At 34.8% G+C, this 13,952-nt stretch overlaps 1 protein-coding gene across 10 annotated transcripts in view; it reads left to right on the top strand.

Annotated features, from left to right (window-relative positions):
• LOC6040515 (uncharacterized protein CG43867) overlaps nt 1-13,952 on the top strand; it is a 308,521-nt gene that overhangs the window by 118,589 nt on the left and 175,980 nt on the right. The window lies entirely within an intron of this gene.

Raw genomic sequence — 13,952 nt, 5'->3', positions numbered from 1 at the left:
ATGACTGATTTACGGCCCACATCGGTACGAATCCGTGTTCTCTAAAATTCCTCTTAATCTGGCGCATTTGCGCGACGTTCATTTCGGCGAACCATGCCAAACTATGTCCTCAGATTACATCCACCATTTTTTTGTTTTCAATTTTCAACGGAACGCTTCTCCGGTGAGCCGGATGTTATCCCTTTGTCCTACCACCAAACACACAAACATTGTGCGTCGTCCGTCAATGGCAGCAGCAGCATCACCTTCGAATAAAAGCGTCCGCCCCGCATTGTTTTGTCAGCTTTTTGTTGGAGACTCTGGGAATACGAACTCCCCCACCGCTGGCCGGAAGGACGCATGCATATCCGGTTGTTGAAATCTATTGACACACCCGACCGCTCACAAACAAACGAACAAGCACGCACGGTGGGTGCTTCTGGTTCAATTACAGCAAATACAATCCACCCCCTCCCCCGCAAGCAATCAGGTGTGGTTGAGGAAAGTGCGCGCGAGCGACCGATGACAGTGTGCAGTGTTTCAGATGGATAGTGGGAGAGATTGGTGGGCAAAATATCATAAAGAATTATTTCAACATTTTTCAATAAAAAAGCAAATCTGTAATTTTTTTTCCTGCCATTAGAGCAATTAGCTCACTAAAAATTAAATGATAAAGTGATACTGACAATCAAGATTTTCGAATTATTTGAGCAGAAAGTATCACAAACTGTTTTTTTTTTATCACAGAGATGAAAAATATAGAAGAATAACACGTTTTAATGTAAAAAAAAAGTGTAGATCAGTTTATTTTTTTTTATGGTTTGAATAAGATAAAAAAAGTACCTTTACACTTCTTTATAGCTTTTTTCAAGTCATTTTTCTTATATTCAGAATTTTCCTTAAATTTGTAAATGGCATTTTTTTCTTAAATTAGAAATCTTTCTTTAAATACCTAAATTTTTGATAGAAAACTAAAATCGTTTTTTTAGCTTACTGAAATTCTAAAGTTTCGTTTCCATTTTTCAAGAATTTGCAAGCAATTTTTTTCTACAATTCCGTCACAAAACTACTTCCGATACCTGCCATTCTCGAAAGACGACACGGCCTAGTTGTGTAAAACAAAAATAACAGAATCGAAAAGTGACACTTTTCAATACAAGGGCTGAAAATTCCTTCTTTTTTGGCGTGCCAATTTAGCTGAGATGAGATGTGCACTTAACCCAAATTTTTTTCTAAAATGACAAAAAAATATCCGTCGAATGTCGGGTGAATTAGAAAATCGCTGAAATTCTGCTGAGATTAAGCCATTTCCGTAAAAAAGACATGGAACAGGTTCCTGAATAATTTGAATGATATTTGCTTCGGTAACAGCATGATATGAGTAATTATTATTTTAACCAGATAAAATGTTGATGTTATAAAAATCTTGATAAAAATTCTTAACTGCTTTTTACTGCTCTGCGCTGAAATCAATAAGACTTGTATTTTGTTTTGTTTGGCCATTAGGGTGTTTTTTGTTCTGTAAGGGTGGTCCAAAAATTTCGTTTTTGAATATATGTTTTAGCAAAAATCACAACATGCAAAAAAACAACATATCTCCGCGTCGTTTCAACTAACCAACTTTAGCTCTCCGGGTTACAAAAATATTTTTTTATGGCTGGGCTGTTTTGGAGGTCTTGTGACCTAAAAGGCTTCTCTTGTAATATTGTTTGTAAATATCTAAAATTCGGTGTCCTCGAAAAAGTTGCAGATAATTCTAGATTAAATTTTTGAAAGGTCCAATTTGCATAGGAAACTTATGACTCATAAGTGTTTTAAAATATTTACTCTATATTTTATCATGACAATTTAATAAAAGTTAAAAAAAAATCATTCTTTTATTGTCATAAAACGAAGATGAAAAAAAGTGTTTGTTGATAAAATATTAACACTTTTTGACGCATGGCTCAACAAGGCGAAACATGGCTTAAAATAGAATGTTTGGCCCATTTGAAATATCAGTCTTGATTCCAAAATTTTCAAAATATTTTTTCGAAAAGATCATTAAACTTCACAAATGTTTAATTTTCAACATGGAAAATTGGACTATTATTTCCCGAGATATTGGCTTTAGAAAATGTGGGAATGTTTGGATGAGACTTAAAAAACTTCAATTTTCTTGTTTCTTTTTCTTTCATTCGCTGTATATCAGCAACCAGACGTCCAATCTTCAATGTCTCTTTTTTTCAAATTTTTTGAACTTTTCGAAAGCAATAATTTCAGAAAAGGACAATCATGGACTTTTTTTATAACAATAAAAAAACGGTATTTTTTCAGTTGAAATTACACTCAAAGTGACTATATCTTAGAAACGGTGCACTTTATCAAAAAATCTGTTGTCCTTTTCGATTGCAAAATTGATTTTACTGAATACTGAAGTCAAACAATTTGTTTGACTAAAATTTCTATTTTTTCCAAAAAATCTCATTTGTTAAAAAAAAAATAACTCATCTGCAATTTTTTCTCCATGGCTCAAAAGTTGCGGTTCTTATATCAAAAATTAATATTGTTGTCAAAATTCATATTGTTGTGATATTGTGAAGTTGTTTAGTTTTGAGAAAAGTTAATTAAAAAATCTCCGAGAAAAAAATCCGAGTACCTATTTATTCAGAATAGTGCTCATCAGTGCTTGAAAAGGGATCTATCCCTGAATGGGACTGCTCGACATTCGATAGAACTTTCTGTCAACGATCATTTCCCACAACGATATTTGGAGCCTAATACTTCAAAAGGGCACATTACTTTTGTTAACAATAGTGTATCCCTTTCACTCAAATGACAGTTTACATAAGGTGTGATAGGGACACACTCTTGTTTAAAAAAGTTATGTGCCCTAATGAAATAGCATGCACGATTTGATCGCTGACACACAACGCCTATCATGATCGGCATTGCTTGGCGACGGTCAGTGAACGTAAACACGAAGATGAAACGAACGAAAACTGAGCACCACTCAAGCAGCCGACCGAACGAGACAACGTGCTCTTTCTCTCGTGTTTGCTATCATTGGAGAGATGATTGAAATCTCGGTAGAATGTCAAACGACCGCTCTCTAAGCGATTTTTTCCTGGAGGGAAGTCAATTATTGTGTGAGTGACTTTGCGTAGTACTCATTCCTTTGTGTGTGTAAGGAACGAAAGTAGAATCTAAAATTCAGGTTGTCGTCTATCACAAACAAAGTCGAAATTTCGCAAGCACTACAACTACCTACAACTTTGCCAGAGACACCAAATCGATGAGCTGCCAAAATTGTATGGAGCCTTGTATGGGTGAACCAATGGCACAAAATTGCTTCAAATATATAAATAAATCCATTTCCGGTTTTGGTGGAGAATTGCTCTATTGTGGTGCAAGAATCATTAAATGATAATTTACTTCTATCACTCATTTCCAACACTGATGAGGATGCTGAATAAATCCTAAATTTTGACCACATAATCCCATGGTGAACCTTCGCCAAACTCCCTCCTGCTCCCAATTCATCGCTACAACATATTGGATCAATTTGTGTGTGCACTGGTTCCGTACAATCGTGGAGCGGCGGCGGCGGGACGGTGGTCCACCGGATGCATCCCGGGCGTGTCGGACCCAGCGTTCACTCTGGGTGCACCGAAGAACGGTTCTCTGCTCTGCTCGGGCCAGGATTTACTATGACAGGATAAAGTATGTACAGTCCATTAGGAAGTAAATCGATTGCGGCAACCAGCCAGCCAGCCAGCCAGTTCAATTGGGGTCTCTGCTGGGTTTTCGACAACACAAAGTAAAGGGCGGGAGGGTGGCTTCTGTGTGTGCTTGCTCTGGCAAATATTCCCCAACCCGTTTTCGTTCGGTGGTGGAGATCCCGGCGGTAAACTAATAAAGCATCCTCAAACCACCCATCCTTCTTCACCCTCGGAAAACCCTCGACGAACTCGACACTCGCACTTTTGGCCTCGGAAAAGCTCCGGCAGAGTCTCTCTTTCACCGAGTTTTACATCCACTTTTGCCAATGCTTTCCATTATGTTCCGACAATGCTCTGACGAGGATCCTGAGCTCTATACAAAATGTATGTGAGGCTGTGTGTGTGTCTGTGCGCTCAAAAAAGTAAACATTCGACGTCTATAGAAATTCTCTTCATATTTCCAGGGACTGGCTTTGGCTTGACTTCTCGTGTAGTTGGAGAAGATGCATCTGGAATCTGATTCCACCCAACCCAAACCAAACCAAGCCAAGTCAAGGCAAGCCCAATCCAACTCGGTGCGGTGTTACAAGTTATTGATTTTCGTTCCAGTTGGGCGCCAACCTCAAGAAATGTGTGTGAGGCGTGGAAAATATATTGTCATCAGGTTTGGACTAAATCTTAAAGACGTTGTGGGTGGGATGCTGCAAGCGTTGCTAGGAGGGCAGAGAGGAGTTCGGTGTAATTTAGAAGGCATTCAGCAGCGTGGTCTGGTCTGGTGGCAACAGAGTTATGAGGCGCGCAATGTGCGGAGATTCGCTTTGTAAAGTTTCGATGCGGCGCATAAAGTTGGTGAGTCGGAGTAGGTTTGGGGGAATATTTACCGCCCTTGAACAAAAAGGCTTTTGGTTATAATCACTGTTTAAACAGTTGCTGGTGATTTGGAACAGTTCTTCTAGATTACCAATGTTGAATATTTCTTAAAATGTCGGGAATTATTCCAGGATTTCTCGTACAACAAAGCAACAGTTTGTATTTTTTTTTTTTGCGAACAGTTTTTAGACCATTTCTAATGTTGAATTTGATTTAAAAACTTTAAAAATATGCTTCAATCCCATTACCCAGAAATCTTTTCGCAAAAAAATATTCCAAAATACAATTTTGCATCCAAAATTTACAAGGATAATTAAATTCATTGATATTTAACCTTTAAAAAGATTTGAAGTATTCAAGATTTAATGATCTAAAGATATAAAAAAGTAGGGTAAATCGCATAGATTCACAGATAAATTTACTTTTTTTGGTGATACAACAACGATAAAAATTTCTAGGATTTTTTTCATTCTGACCATTCCGATTCAGAAAAAAACGAAAACTAACCATTCTGATTCCAGCTATACCTTGTTTTCATGATTTACCTCTGGACTAGGAAAGAATCGAAAACTAACCATTTCAATCCGGACGATAGGCTGGTTTAATGATTTTCACGCTGGATTTCCCGGCTAAATTCATCGATAAAGTTTCATCCAAATAAAATATAACAATTTGAAAATCTCAAAAACATTTGCATAATTCTAGCGACAGATTTTTTTTATTTTTTCGTTATTTGTGGTATTTTTTAAAGTTGTTCCATTAGAATAATTATCAAGAATTCGCCAACTATTTCGCGTACTTAAATTTTTTATTTAGATGAAACTTTTTTTTAACCATTTCCTGTGTAAAAATAAGTAATTTTGCATTATTAGTTTTCCATACAAGTCTCCTTACAATTTTGTGGGCTGGATATCTTGAGATGAGATTTTCTGATTGATTTGGTGTCTTCGGCAAAATTGTTGATCATAATTAACATCAGAAAAAAATAGCTACACTAAAAAATACTTATTTATGCATAGCAAAATTCTTAATTAGTTTTATGGGACTCATCAAGACAAAAAATTCCTTAAAATATTAATTTTCGTAAAAAAAGATATTTTAAAAATATTGAGAGTTTGGTCTAACAATATTTTAAGTGCTAATTTTTGATACGATGCACTTCCACTTTATAACTTTCCGGTAATAATTTGCAAAAAAATATCAATTTTTGTTTTGGAATAATACTTAATGCTATCTTATGTTCTCTTAGTTAGCCTGTAATTTTTAACTAACAGTATCTCGAAAACTATTGATTCGATTTTCAATGTCAAAAACACTATTGTGAAATTTTCAGATCTTATCAAATCAAAAACTCGAAATCTAAAAATTTCGTTTAAAAAATGAAATGAGGAAAAAATATTTTTTTGTAAACCATTTCAAATCTTATGCCTTATTTTAAAATTTAGAAATTATTTATTGATAACATCAGAAAATCTCAATTTCAATTTTCAGTTCGTCAGTTGAAAATTACAGGCTAATGTTTAGGAGGCTGTATCGTAGAAGCTTTTTGTCCAATTTTTAAAAGTGTCAGAGAGAAAATTTTAGATTTTTTTCATATGTGATAAGGTTACATAGAAAAACAAAATATAACCAAAAATTGATATTTTGAAACATTGGCTCAGTTATAAGAGCAGATTTAGATCAGCGGGAAAAAATATATGGAAAAACATATAGTTGGACAATTTTCGAATTTCGTTAGGGTGGTCCCATACACTTTTCTTTTGGAAATTATACTTTTTTAAATGAAAATATCTCGAATAAAAAAAACACTTAAGATTTTTTCAGCATTTGTATTGCTAGAACTCCCTTTTCGCTGTTTCAATATATATTTTATTTAGAATTTATATCCGAAAAAAACGAACGCCTTGAATAACACTTTTCCCTAAAACTTACCCCTGAATTTCTACGTTAAAAAAACTAGTTTTTGGTGGTTTGCTCAGATGTTTCCTCTAAATTTGATCGTAGAATGCGTAGATCACGAGATAAAATTTCGGTGTCTTTGAGAAAGTTGCTTGGATTACCAAACCCAACAACTTTCTAGAAGACAACAAATCCCAAAAATATTTTTGAAGAGTTAGATTTTCAAAATCACCCGAAACGTGAACCACCCTAATTTTCAACCAAACCAACAGTTGTCCCTTTCCATTTGCAACAACTCTTCTGAAGACACCAAAACTTCACAATTTTTCGGAAAATTCATTTTCCAGTTAATTTTGCCATCCAGCCCATTGTTGCAATGGTTGCTGATATGTAGCTTCTGAAAGAAAAAAAAAGAAGGTTTTTATTCACTACCAAAAAAGCATCGTTTTTTTTGTGACGATAACTTAGCAAATTTGCAAAAAAAAATAAGTATCGAAAAACATTATTTTTATTTTATTTTTGAATTGGTCAAACATAAGTTTTTAGGATTATTTAAAATGTTAGGGTTTATTTGAAAATTCAATACATTTTTTTTCGAGAGAACAGATTTTTTGTTAAAGCAGGCACATATTTTCTAAGTTATCGTCGCTCATATAAAAATTTAATTTTTATGATTTAACTCAATTTTCAGTGGCTTCACATCAAATTTTTAGGAAATTTTCTGACCCCTTCGAAAATCTGCAAATTTGATTGTACATCTAAAACTAAGGCTTATGTTTGTTTTGTATTTGCAGTTTTTTTTCAATTAAAAAGGTCTTTTGAAAATTGTGCATCTTGAAGAAATAGGAAATAAGAATTGAAAGCGTTTCGTTGATCTCGTTATCAGATATTTAGATTGTTATCAAACGTTGCACTAAATATCAACCAATAGAACAGCACTAAACTTGAATGAAGATTGCTAGCCTATTACAAGATCATTTGCCGCACCTGTCTTCCGATAACCCCCTCCTGGAGTTGACGTATAATTGTTCAAACACTTAGCCCTCATTACGCACTCCATCCGCCGAACCAAAGTTAATAACCGTAAAATTCTCTGCCCAAGACCTGATGTGCCCAGACCAGTCCTGTAATCAACGGATCCATTCTTGTTTACGATTACGGCGCTGCTCCTCCTCCCAGGAATCTTATCGTAGTCCTTTTAATCAGAAATTATCGCTCAATATCGTCCAGCCAGCCAGGTAGGTAGGATCCTTGGAAAGAAAAGAAGCTCTCCCCACCAAAGAAAGAGAGCTTTCAACCAGGTGATTCTCGGCTTTTTTACCCTTTCTTCTCTGCCTTTGAAGACCTGTGTGTAGTGTGTGAGGTTCTGGAAGTGGCCCTTTTTTCTTATCCCTCCTTTCTTCGACCTATGAGAAAAAAGAGGTATTCACTTCAAATCTCAACTCACACTGCCCTTGCCTGAGTTGGGATCACGCGTTCGCCCCATGTGAGTGTGTGTGTGTGCCCTGATGAAGCTTTAACATCTTCTTCTTATAGTGTGATATAATCATCATATCCTAGCAGTCCCTTCACTGGCGTTGGCAGCCAGCCAGCTGGAAGCTTTTATCGTTAACTTAAAGCGTAGTTAGCTTACTTTCATTTCCTGGGACCGGTCTCTATGGCCTATCTATGCCACCCACCAGCCCAGTACTAGTGCTGCTTTAGTGCCAGTACTCTGTCTGCACCGGAAACTGCCGGAAATGAGAGCTCTAGACCGTTCCGTTTGATGGGCGTGACGTCGTCGTCGGCGACGAAAGGGATAAGAGTAGTGTTGCGTTTCTCTTCTTCTTTTTTTTCTATCTCTCATGACCATTCACTTACCCGCTTGCAAGAGACGGAGAGATTCAGTAAGTAGTGGGAGGGAGGTTGGTAGAAAAGTTCGCACAATTTATATGATGATGATGGCAACAACTCCTCTACACCCTCTCATATCTGCCAAGGTGCAGAACTTCCCGGATTCCAGGATTTCTCCTGGATGACTCTCATCCGGAATGCTTTCATTTTTTTTTTTCATGTTCGTTTCATCTTGTTGAAGCCGCGAGGTGGGGTTGAGGCAAAATGAAGTGCTTCATAAAGAGGTGTAATATATTCAAGCGGTTGTAAAAAGCGGGTTGTGTGCCGGTGAAGTCCATATTTACTACTGCAGTTTGGTGTTCTGCGAGGGATTTCCTGCAAGTTTTTCGTTTTTTTTCTGCATCAAGCTTTCGGGAAAAAGTTTCTTTCAGTTCAGATGAAATCAGGTTAGAGGAACGAAACTCAACCGGTGAACTAGTTTTGGCGTGTAACCATTTCTTTTCATTTTTGACCCGTTTTCGAGGGCTTTTGCGAGCTTGGCAGGATTTGTTCAGTGAAAAGAAGCTGCTACCTTCATTCACGGGAGATGCTTGAGATGGATTAAGTATTGCTTTTTGCTTGCTGCCATGAATGAATGAATGGCCTTGTACTGGTTGAAGTCTTCTTTTCATTTTTAATGTTTTGTACCATCCTTCATCACTCTAGCTCTCGGTACACCCAATCCGGATTATCAATGTGTTGTTCTGTACTATAAAAGGAATCTAATATTAATTATTTGAATTACCTGAAACCATGATGAGAATTTCTTGAAATAGACAAGAAAATCTCTCATTTATGTTTTCAATTAGGTTACAGACAATATGAAAAATTGAAAAAAATAAAAATAAAACGCTTTTGGTTGTACTATATTATTATAAACAAAATGTGTCAAAATTTGTATAGTGTACACAGATCCAGAACAATTAAAAATGTTTCGAAAATGTAGTAAAATGATATGTTTTTCAATTTTTAGCTGTAGTAATCCTCGAAAAGCTTTAACGAATTCATATAAAACTTTAATTGTAAATCTCTTCATTATTTTTACCAATATTTTTTAAAACTTGGATTTATCTGAATCGCCGATTTTTTAAATTTCTTTTATAATTATGATTTTTCACGGCGAAAAAATATTCGCAGCATGCCAATTAAACAATATTGGAAAATCTGGGAATTTCATTGTCAGTACTCTAAAATTTGCTTGAAATAAATGCAACATTGTTGCAAATTTGTTATTTAAGAGCTATTGTGTACAGATAACTTTCTTAATTTTATTTAGATTTTAGACATTTAATTTGTTGATTTCTCTCCTAAACAAAGTACATCCTAAACTCCAGATTTACCAGAAGAACAATAAATAAAATAAGTGAAATGTACATTTTTAGCTGTCATTGTGTTCAGCAAAAGCAAAATTTGAGTATTTGAAAAAGTTTAGGCAAAACTTAAAAAAAATGCCATCAAACTTGAATCCGTTTTTCAAATGAGTTGAATAAATAAGGTACATATATATATAAATTGAAATAAAAAAGTATAGTTCATTCCATTATTTCTGTAGAATCGATTTTAACTCAACAAAAGTTAAATTGAATAAAAATAAAATAACGACTTCAAAATTAACCCACAAACATAATTCCGTCAATTCTTCTTTTCTTTATATTTATTCATTTCTCTTTAATCAATCGAAATCCTCATAATAATATTCTTTTCTGATTTTCAATTTCATTATTCTACTCTGCCTTATTCCAAATTATAATTTATTATTTCCCAGCTGGTTATAAAGATTTACATTATATTACATTTCTGGATTAAATTTTGAAAAGGTCCTATCTGCATGAGAAACCCATGACTCATAGGTTGTTTTGAAAATTTACTCTAGATTTAATCATATATTTATACACTAAACATAACATTCACAACAATAATGCAAAAAAAACAGGAGCGTTTGGCACGGTACGTTCCCGCATCCCTCCTCCCCTGTAGATTCTGTGGAATGTGATCCTTTCACAGAATCCTTTCTGCGGTAAACACAACGCAGTAGGGCTGGCCCTTTTTATTTTTGTAATGCATTTTTGAGGGTTCTCGAATATACTGCAATTATTAATAACGACAAGAAAAGTTTTTTTTCTGATTCTCCTCACGCCATATGAAATTTGTTGATCGTTTTCGAATGTCGTGGCATTTCACGGAGTTTACCAAATTTCGCGGCAGAAAGCAAATCTCACGGATTACGCGGATTCCGCGAAATCGTGAAAAAATAACTAACTCTAATGATTCTGTATAAAATTAAAAATTTATGTATACAAAAAAAAAACAAGGAGTAAAATAAAACGTAAATTTTGAAGAGCTTCGCTAGCCCACTGAGAATTTTGGCTCGAGACTCGACTCGATTCAGGCTCGAGCCAAATATCTCAGTGGGAGGAGACGGTGATTTGAGTTGATTACAGACTGGATTTCGCCATGTTAAGTGATGATTGTCTAAGCCCAAGTTGCTTAAGAATTGATAACTGGGAATAGAACCAAATCCACCTGAACCAGATTCTCACCACCATGACAGCCGTCCATTGCCGGCCACTCCCATCTCCACCGCGCACTAGGGACAAGGATAGGGAATTTGGAAGACGGGAAGTGTTGATGCTTCACTTTTTTAAGGGGCGCAAGCTTTAGAATGACTTATTGTTTGAAAATTGAATTCTTTGAATTTGAATTTTTTATGTGTTAAAAATCACTAAATTTCACTTTTTTTGGGAAATTGTTTGTTGTATTTTTTGTATAAAAGTGACTACCGAAATTGTCATTTCATACAACCGATCTTTTATATAACAAAATTACAATGTAAGCATTCTGTCGCACAAATTGAACCATCTTGTCCAGTAACAAAAACGATCTTTGTCTAGGACCACATCAAATTACAGCTTCTTGTTCCCGGCAGATGCCAAACATCGTTTTGGTTGCATTTCGACGATCCCTGGCAGGACAGAAATTTCTCCACTTCAATGCAGTGCTGTCGTCTGCGTCGTTGGTCCACCTCCAGCAGCGATAAAATGATAAAGAATTTAATTGGAAAACGCTCGAAGCATCCGGCGGAAACATGCGGGAGGGCCCGCGCATGATCCCGACGCTGACCGCAGAGTTTTAATTAAAATATCAATTTAGTGCTGTCTTTATTGCAGTCTCCCTGGTTTTGCTTCTTTTTTGCTAACTTCCAACTGTGTTTCGCTGTACCTTTTGTGTACAAAGAATCCTTTTTTTTTGCAAGAGTTCTTGTTTCATTTTAACTGTTCATTTTTTAATGTATTTTTTTTTTCATCGGTACCGGAAGCGCCATGACTCAACTCGTGATGTTTCCTGCTTGTTTGAAATTATTTCCGAATACATGCACTTGTAACGGGATTCTTTCGAAAAAGTTTGACTTTGTGAAGCAGGCACGTCTGACTGAAAAGCGTAGAAGTAGGTAGAGGCAGATCCTTCTATAGTCAAATTTCTAAACACGACCCTGTAGTGCGTGTTGGGTTAGGGTGATTCCATTTTTGAAAAATAATATAAAAATTTCTACCCGTTAAAAAATCCTTCATTTTGAAATTTAAAACAAAATTCTTGTTAAACTTAAAGCCACCCTACTGCAAACCCATTAAGGGAGGTCGATCCTTGTACGCGCCAGGCCTTCAATTATCCCCACAGACTGGGCCAGACGTGGGTCGTCGGCAAAAATAACGCATGATAAACGGGCTCGGAAGGACATCCTTTCGCCGGCAGTCGCAGCCAGCATCGAGTTCGAGTCCGGCCTTCCCCTCCCAGGAGAGTGATACCTAATAATGTGCAACATGTTTTTGATGTTTCCTGGTTCCCATTTCCGAGTTCTCTGCTGTCTCTTGGTTTTGTTCATTGTCGGGCCTAAAAGACTAGACTAATTTTGGAAAAACACATTTTATGGATTTAACGCTGCTCCGTTTTGGCTGGATGTGAGGGACGCTGGCGCGACGAGGGTTTTTACGGGAAACCCCTTAGCTGTTTTAAGGGATAAAAGGGTTTAAAACTGGTGACGGTGGCATTGTCCGATGGTTAAAGGGAAATGTTTTGCAATTTTGCTAAGAGGATAATTTTTAAGTTTTTTATGATTTTATTTTGGCAATTCTGTATTTTTCAGTATTATTTGTACTCGAATAATGTATAAAATAACACCGGATTTGAATTAAATTTCATATGAGTTTTTTTCTAAATCTAAACTCTCGAAATAACATAAAAAAACGTTTTCCAACTAAAATAAATATATTTAAGTAACATATGAAGTTACGTTTTCAGGCTATGCCCAGTAATTTTTGATTTTTTCTAAATTGGCAACAAAAACACTTTCTAAGCAGTACTGAAAATAAAAGTGTTTTTATAAAATGTTCTCTGTTATCAAAATTTTTTAGTTTATTTTGATTTTAATTTATTAAAATTTAAATTCGATAACTTGAAGTTTCTTTTGAAAGTTGAAAAAACACATATAAAACTCATAGAAGTCTTGTATTTGCACGAATTTTCAGAACATAATGCAAATATTTTTCAAAACTTTAAATAAAATGTGTGCCAGCCTTATGACATGAAAAAACCCTTTAATTTTCCCTCTGGAACTCTGAAAATTTAGGCAATTAGTTTTTGAAATACAGCCTCACCAAGAAATCGAATCGTTGAAAATAAATTTGTCTAAGTGTCACCTCAAAAGCCTGTGGTTTTTTTTTTGATATCACGAAAACTATTGGTCCGATTTGTAATGTTAGAAATTTAAACTTTTTAGATATTAAAAACAAAATTCGGTCTTAAATTTGATGTGTGGAAAATACTCTAGCTTAAGACCTTTTCAAAAACTAAGCTTAGTTTAAAAATTATTTTTATTATATAGATCTGAAATTTCTGAAAACTTTAAATTTTAACATTAATTTTAGTACCAATAATTTCCGAGGAATCGTCAGTTGCATGAATATAAGAAATTTTTCAGCTCTTTCAAACTCAAAACATTTCTTTTAAACTCAAAAAACCTAAAAAACGATAATTTATACCAAACCACGGATACTTTTGATCCGATTTTGAATCTAAAAATGTAATAAAAATGAAATAAGAAGACTTTCTTTTCTATACCTTTTGAGAATTATTTTTTAAACTCAAAAAACCTTATAAAAATTAAAGGATTGAAAAAAAACCTTAAAGACAGTACATTTTATAAAAAATTAAAGTTTCTGTTTTTAATCGATATTTCCTAATTTTTTTTATTAGTTTTTCAAAATTTTCGATATTTTCCATTCTTTTTCAAATATTTTTTCTCTTAAATCTGATTTTGCACCATCACGCACTATGACTAAAAAGATGTATTTTTTTCCCTGAAAATGAATCGAAAATTTCAAAAATTAACTATTACCCATTTTGGAAATTGAACTTTACGTCATATAAAGTGACTTAACAATCAAAAATTGTAATTTCCGTGCAGCTATTTTTTATAAAAAGTCCTAATCATAAACTTAAACTTTGCTGAAGACACCAAATCGATTAAAAAATCCTTTTTTCAAGGTACAGAATTTCATACTCATTTTGTATGGCCATCTCCCAAAATTATTTGAAGACTTTTATGGAAAAAAAACTAATGGTGCAAAATTACTT

This window comes from Culex quinquefasciatus, chromosome 3 (assembly GCF_015732765.1).
Source record: "Culex quinquefasciatus strain JHB chromosome 3, VPISU_Cqui_1.0_pri_paternal, whole genome shotgun sequence".
Classification (NCBI taxonomy): Eukaryota; Metazoa; Arthropoda; class Insecta; order Diptera; family Culicidae; genus Culex; species Culex quinquefasciatus.
This window is presented reverse-complemented; position numbering and strand designations above follow the sequence as displayed.